We start from the raw sequence: 7,135 nt of genomic DNA on the forward strand, positions 1-7,135 counted from the left end.
TTTCAGAAGGATTCGAACCGACGATCACCACTGACTCAGCCAGTTGCCTACGCACTGTGCTAACCCTGCAGTGAAACCCCAAATTAGTCAGGAAAAATACTAGTTTACAACTAGAATTTCCTGACTGAAACCGAACTAGTTCGAAAACTACCAGACTTGTACCAAGTACAAACTATTTATTCATGCCCTGTTTTGACTTCCACAGTTTAATACCATAAAGTATACAAAATATTATAACTTTTATTTGGGTATATTGTAAACCATTAAAGGGAGTACGTATTCAATTATACAATACCTGTTAAATAATGATAAATATTCATAATGATTATTAATTAAAGCATGTTTCTTTGGATCACCGTTTAATGAGTATTAATTAATTACGTAAAAAACGTTAATTAATTCATTAATTTTAATTACATCATTATTTTGTTATTTTTGATCATTTTCAATTATTTTTGACTTGTTTTAATTACACGATTATAATTATTCGATGAATTTCTATTATTTATCATCAAGAAAAACTATTGAAAAAAGCTAAGAATATTTAATAACTGCTTGAATTATTTATTTATTTCATTCTTATACAAATCTCAAATTTTAAACATTAATTGCTACTTTTGTAAAATTTGAAAAAGAAAAGACTGGAATGTGCAAAGTTAATGAGTATAATTTATTTTAATGAAAACTTTTATTTTTATTTTAGTTCACTCAAAAATGAAGTAAAGTCTTCATTTTATTTTTAACTAAAATGTTTTCTTTTGCATATTCAATATTTTTAAAAAAGATCAAAATAAAGTATTTATTGTACCTGAAACCTTTTACTTTTATTAACCCTTAATGAAAAATTTATAATATATTAAAGTGTACCTAATCAAAAGTGTTTTATTGTATATTCGTGAATTAGTTTTATTTTTTGACTCCCAAAGTAGTCGTTTTGGTCCTAATTGGACTAGTATTTTTCTGTCTATTTTTAACTAGTATGATACTGGTATATTTCTGACCGAAATCTGACAATTGCCATCTCGTAGGACATCCCCATGTTAAAAATACCAGTTGATTGCATGGAAAAAAGATAGTTGGCTGACTAGTTGGACATGCGGCTCATACTAGTTGTGAGGTAGTTTACAACTAGTACGTTTGACTACAGGGAAGTTTGTCTTGTTAATTCTTTGTTGCTTATTTTCCACTATTTCACTTTGCTAAGCCAACTACAATCAAGCGCAGCTATTCCGCTGCAAATCACTTGATCATGTGGTTGTTGGTTTTTGTTAATATTTCTATTATTAGCATGTTTAACTTTTAGGTGTGCTCGTCCTTAAGTTATTGGTTTTTGTTATTTTTATGGCTTTATAACAATTATATTCAACAATTTTTATGCGCTTGAGGCCGTGAAAACTTATTGTGGAAAAGCAACAATAATTTGAAAAAATGGTAGAAGTGCTAGCTATTTCGGAAATCACCACATTTCCTCATCCGACTTCTTTCAGTAGAATTCGAACCGACGATCACCACTGACTCAGCCAGTTGCCTACGCACTGTGCTAAGTTTGTCTTGTTTATTTTTTTGTTGCTTATTTTCCAATACTCCACTTTGCTAAGCCAACTACAATCAAGCGCTGCTATTCCGCTGCAATTCACTTGATCATGTGGTTGTTGGTTTTGTTGGTTTTTGTTAATATTTCTATTATCAGAATGTTTAACTTTTAGGTGTGCTCGTCCTTAAGTTATTTGTTTTTGTTATTTTTATGGCTTTATAACAATTATATTCAACAATTTTCATGAGCTTGATGCCGTTTTTAGTGAAAACTTATTGTGGAAAAGCAACAATGATTTGAAAAAATGGTAGAAGTAATAGCTATTTCGGAAATCACCACATTTCCTCATCAGACTTCTTTCAGTAGAATTCGAACCGACGATCACCACTGACTCAGCCAGTTGCCTACGCACTGTGCTAAGTTTGTCTTGTTTATTTTTTTGTTGCTTATTTTCCACTACTTCACTTTGCTAAGCCACCTACAATCAAGCGCAGCTATTCCGCTGCAAATCACTTGATCATGTGGTTGTTGGTTTTGTTGGTTTTTGTTAATATGTGTTTTAATGTGTTTAGGTATGCTCGTCCTTAAGTTATTTGTTTTTGTTATTTTTATGGCCTTATAACAATTATATTCAAGAATTTTTATGAGCTTGAATCCTACTGAAAGAAGTCTGATGAGTGTTAATATGTGTTTTAATGTGTTTTAGGTATGCTCGTCCTTAAGTTATTTGTTTTTGTTATTTTTATGGCCTTATAACAATTATATTCAAGAATTTTTATGAGCTTGAATCCTACTGAAAGAAGTCTGATGAGGAAATGAGGTGATTTCCGAAATAGCTATCACTTCTACAATTTTTTAAAATTATTGCTGCTTTTCCACAATAAGTTTTCACTAAAAACGGCCTCAAGCTCATAAAAATTGTTGAATATAATTTTTATAAGGCCATAAAAATAACAAAAACAAATAAATAAAATAAATAAAATAGCGGGAGTTTTCGGAAAGGTTAAAAACATATATGTAGAGTAAAGTACGCAAATATGGACCACCAATCTTTTTTTTGTAAATAGTGCACCAAATACTTGTGATAATACAATCAAATTTATGTGATTAACTTTAAACAACAATTCATTTTTATTTTCTTTTGTGAAACAAAAACTCCATATTATAAATTGAAAAAACGTACAAATACCCATAAAGGCGAAAAAAAAATATTGGGTGGGGTAATTAGGGATGAAACGATACTAGTAAATACAAGTACATAGTCGATACTTTTCGTCCGATACCAATTACTTTTGTACTCGATACTTTTGAACCGAGTACTGAGTAGGTATCGGAAAAGGTACTTGTATCGAGACCCCAATTCATTGACAATTTTATTCCCGGACTTTTATTTTTTAATCTAATTTCTTTGTGGATAGTTAAAAAATTTTGGCAGTTTAGTTGCGAATGAAAACCGCAAGAAGGCGCCAACATCCGGGTGACGCCAATTTCGACAATTCTACGAAAAAGGGTGCGCGTTCTATTTCTTTCCTAGGGAATGAACCTGCAAATTGGATCGAGCAAGAGTTCCGGAAGGATCCACCAAGAAATTCATCCTAGGCGTTAGAACGCGCTGGAATTCACTCTTTTACATGCTGGAAAGATTTTTGGATATGTCCAAAATTTCGTCTTAACTTCTACTTGATGCTACAGACAGTCCTGAAATGATAGCAAAAAATTAAATAGAAATACTGAAGCCTTTCGAGTTCGTAACCAAATAATCTTCAGGACAGAATTATCAGGGCTGTCATGGAATCCAATTGTTGTCGGAATTGGATTTGAGAACGACAAAAAAATTACTTTGGTGTCATGAAATCCAATGTCATCAGATTTATGTTCGAATCGGAGTTAGTGTCACAGAAACCAATGATATCGATTTTGCTATCGGAAACGAACCAAGCAGCTAACGACTCTTGGGTTTCATTTGCTTATTAGTTTTTCTTACTTCCAGTTGGACATTTTATAAAAATGTGAGTAAAAGAAGGTTTATTTTAAAAAAATAATTATTAATGTATTCAAAACTAGGGGAAAGCATAAAAATGCAACTCAAAACAGCATTATCGTGGAATTTATGGAGAAATATCCAGATATTGCGAGAGGCTCTACTAAGCGGGATAAACCAACTGTTGATTCCCTTTGGCAACAGTTAGTTGAGTCGCTGAACAGTGCAGGTCCACCACAAAAGGATACCAATGGATGGAAAAAGGTAAAGCATAATTGGTGCTATAAATTAAATCGTGTCTTTAAATTACACTGTTTTTTATATACATATGTATAGACGTGGACGGAATGGAAAAGTGACATAAAAAGAAAGCTCGTACAAAACAAAAGCGAGTCTCGAGCAACTGGTGGAGGACCCTTTTCTAAGCACTAACTAACGCAAACGGAAGAGACAATAGTGCGCATATGTGGCATTGCACAGTCTGTGGTTGGTGTGGCTGGCAATGCAGTTGGCCTCAGCGAAGATTTAGTTTGTGCAAGTGAGGATGAAATGCCATGAACATCATCGAAGCGGTCAATGTCTCCAGTCAGCAGCACTCCTAAAAGACAAAGGACAGATAGTACTGGGGAGCGTTTGAAAAAATTTCTCGATGAAGACAACGAGAGAAAGCTCGAAATAAATGAAAGATTGGACGAGCTAATTAAGATTGAAAAAGAAAATGCCAGCAGCCTCAGACGAGTGTATAGAGCAATAGAAAAAAGCAACGAATCTGTCGCGAATGCAGAAACTGAGCTCAAGGATGAATTTGTCCGTATTAATACAGGTGTTTTGCGAGCGATACAGGAAAAAAACGAAATAAAAAAAAAGCAACTCGAGCTCGAACTCCTAAAGTTTGATTACGAAAAACAGAAATAAAAGTAATTTCCCATTTTAAAAAATGTCAAAAAAGTGTTGGTTGTGTTCGTTATAGTACCCAAAAAGTTTTAGAAAAATGTATTTACTTATTAAATGAATTTTTGTTTTGTTTTAATGAATATATATGCGTGTTTTTTAAATTAATGAATAAATATGTGTTTTTTGTTTTTTAATAAATAAATATTTGAATTTTTATTCAGTTTGTTTGCTATAAACTGTTGGCTATTTCATCCCTCATCTTTTTACCTTCACTTTGCAGTGTTGCGTTCGGTGGAGGTTCAACATTTTCCTCAGTATCATTTGATGGTAAAGTAATACTGTCGTCGTTATATACCACGTTGTAGTCTCTGCAGATATTGTGCAGCGCACAGCAAACATTTGAAATTTTCACCACTTTTTCTGGCCGATAGTGCAAGGTGCTCAATAATCAGCGAAATCGGCTTTTCAGCACACCTATTGTTCGCTCCAAAATATTTCGAGAAGATGGATGGGCCAAATTGAAATTATATTCTTTAGAGTTGTAGCGTGGATCTCTGTATGGTGTTAATAAAAAAGGTTCTATGCCATATTAACAATCTGTTAATAACTTTGATGTCCGGTCACCTGACTCATACTTCCTGAGGAAATATTGTCTGGCGCTACTAACGTTCCATACGAATGAGTCATGGCTAGAGCCGGGATAGCGTGCATCGACCGCTCGAATTTTCATGTCACCATCACAAATCTAAATAAAAATGTACTTACATATATATAAATCAGTTTTACAAGGCAATGTACGAGTAAAATGAAGATTCATGATTACTTACAATCATGGCATTCCTACTGAAATATCCCTTTCGATTATAAAACAAATGTTCGTCCATACTCGGCTTGATGATTTTTATGTGTGTCCCGCCGATGCAACCAATCATTGAGGGAATTTTGTACTTTAAGTAAAAATAGTCTCTTCATCTGTGTTTTTCGGTGCCGTCCATTTCTAGTTTCACCCACTGAAGGCAAATGAACCGCTCCATAACCTTAAGCACACAATCTAAAATCGTTGACACCGTGCTTCTAGCTACACTTATGCTAGAATCGTTCCCGACTGATCTTTGATAGGATCCTTCAGCTAAAAATCGCAACAAAGCTGCTAAAAGCGCAGTTAGTCAACGACGTAACGTAGACGTATGTTGACGCAGACACGATCTACCTTATGAGATTCGCGTGTTAACGAAAACTCACCACCGCATGGTGCTGACGTTGCCGTTGCTTCTCTCTCTCTCTCTATCAACAGCAAATTTGATATGCTGCTACGTACGTCAACCTACGTTTACGCTACGTCGTTGACTAACTGCGCTTTAACTGCAGCACTGGTGGAACTTTCGAACGTGTCAAGTGCCCTTCAATGGTGTCAAGCACCATTCGGAAAGCCTCTTTCTTTAGGCGATAATGTGCTATGAAACTGCAAATACGCTATAAATATTTATAAACGCACATTAAAAAACAATATACTTACGCTGTCTCGGGCAGCTCAAGTGGATTGCTGCAATCTCTCAAAATTTTTCTTTTAACTTTCTCGGAACTTTCTTCTTCCAATAAGAGAAATGCGACAACTGCGAATGTCATTTTGGGCTTACTCATTTTTATTTAAATTAATGAAAACAATTCAATTTTATAAAATTGTGTCAAAAAACTGTACATTCAAATTGCCGCCATACACACAAATGTGCAAAACAGCTGATTCGAACATCGGTTTTGTTTATGTTCGAAAAGAGCAAAACTAATCCGGTTTCATGACACCAAATGAAACCAATATTGGTTTGTAATTCCGACGAAAAGCAAAACCGACTTGGATTCCATGACAGGCCTGTATGTCACACTTTCCAAGATTATACCTATGGTTAACTGCCTAACATCTCAAGTGAGTAAATTTTCTACAACTCTTGATTGTGTCACCCAACTACAAACGAAACTCCTGGCGGAGTGTAGTAAAAGATTTGGTCTCATTGAACACAACACCTACGCAGCTTTAGGAACTATCCTCGATCACCAGCTCCGAAGAAGACGTTGTTAAAGAAGATTTTGACTTTTGGTACCAACATAAAAAGCTTGCGATTGGACAAAAACGAAAACACTCTACAAAAGGTGATGAGTTGTAGCTTTAATTATCAAACCCCGTCTGCTCTTTAAAATCCAATCCGTTAGAGGAATAATAATAATAATAGATTGGCGCTTACACTTATGTATGTTAGTGTTTGGCCGAGCTTCTCCTCCAACTTGTGGTGTGCGCCTTGATATTGTCACACAAAGCGGAGGGACCTACAGTTTTACGCCGACTCCGAACGGCGATTGTATTTTATGAGAAGCTGTTTTTCATGGCAGAAATACAATCGGAGATCGAGCTTTGATGTAGAAGAAAAGGTTGCTTTGTACAAAGAAAGACCTATTATCGTCTCATTAGAAATGATCAACATGATAACTTCTTTCAGAAATATAGCACTGTTACTCTGCAAAAATGCTGTTGAACAGTGTTATAATACAGATATTTTTTATTAATTAATTAATTTGTATGAAATAAATACAAACAAATATAATACGTACATAAAAAGAAGCAAATTCTGTATACTTTTTAAAAACAATTTATTGGACTTTATTCTTTTTCTGGTTTTTTGAGGGTCCATTCTAGTAAAACTTGTTTTAAAACTTGGAAGTTTTTCTTAAAAAAA

The 7,135-nt window shown here is 34.3% G+C and overlaps 1 pseudogene; it reads left to right on the plus strand.

Moving 5' to 3' along the window:
• Positions 1-3,545: 3,545 nt before the first annotated feature.
• On the plus strand, positions 3,546-4,116 carry LOC118752201 (annotated as a pseudogene).
• The last annotated feature ends 3,019 nt before the right edge of the window (positions 4,117-7,135 follow it).

Source organism: Rhagoletis pomonella, unplaced genomic scaffold (assembly GCF_013731165.1).
Source record: "Rhagoletis pomonella isolate Grant_MI unplaced genomic scaffold, Rhpom_1.0 Rhpom_scaffold_00001, whole genome shotgun sequence".
Classification (NCBI taxonomy): domain Eukaryota; kingdom Metazoa; phylum Arthropoda; class Insecta; order Diptera; family Tephritidae; genus Rhagoletis; species Rhagoletis pomonella.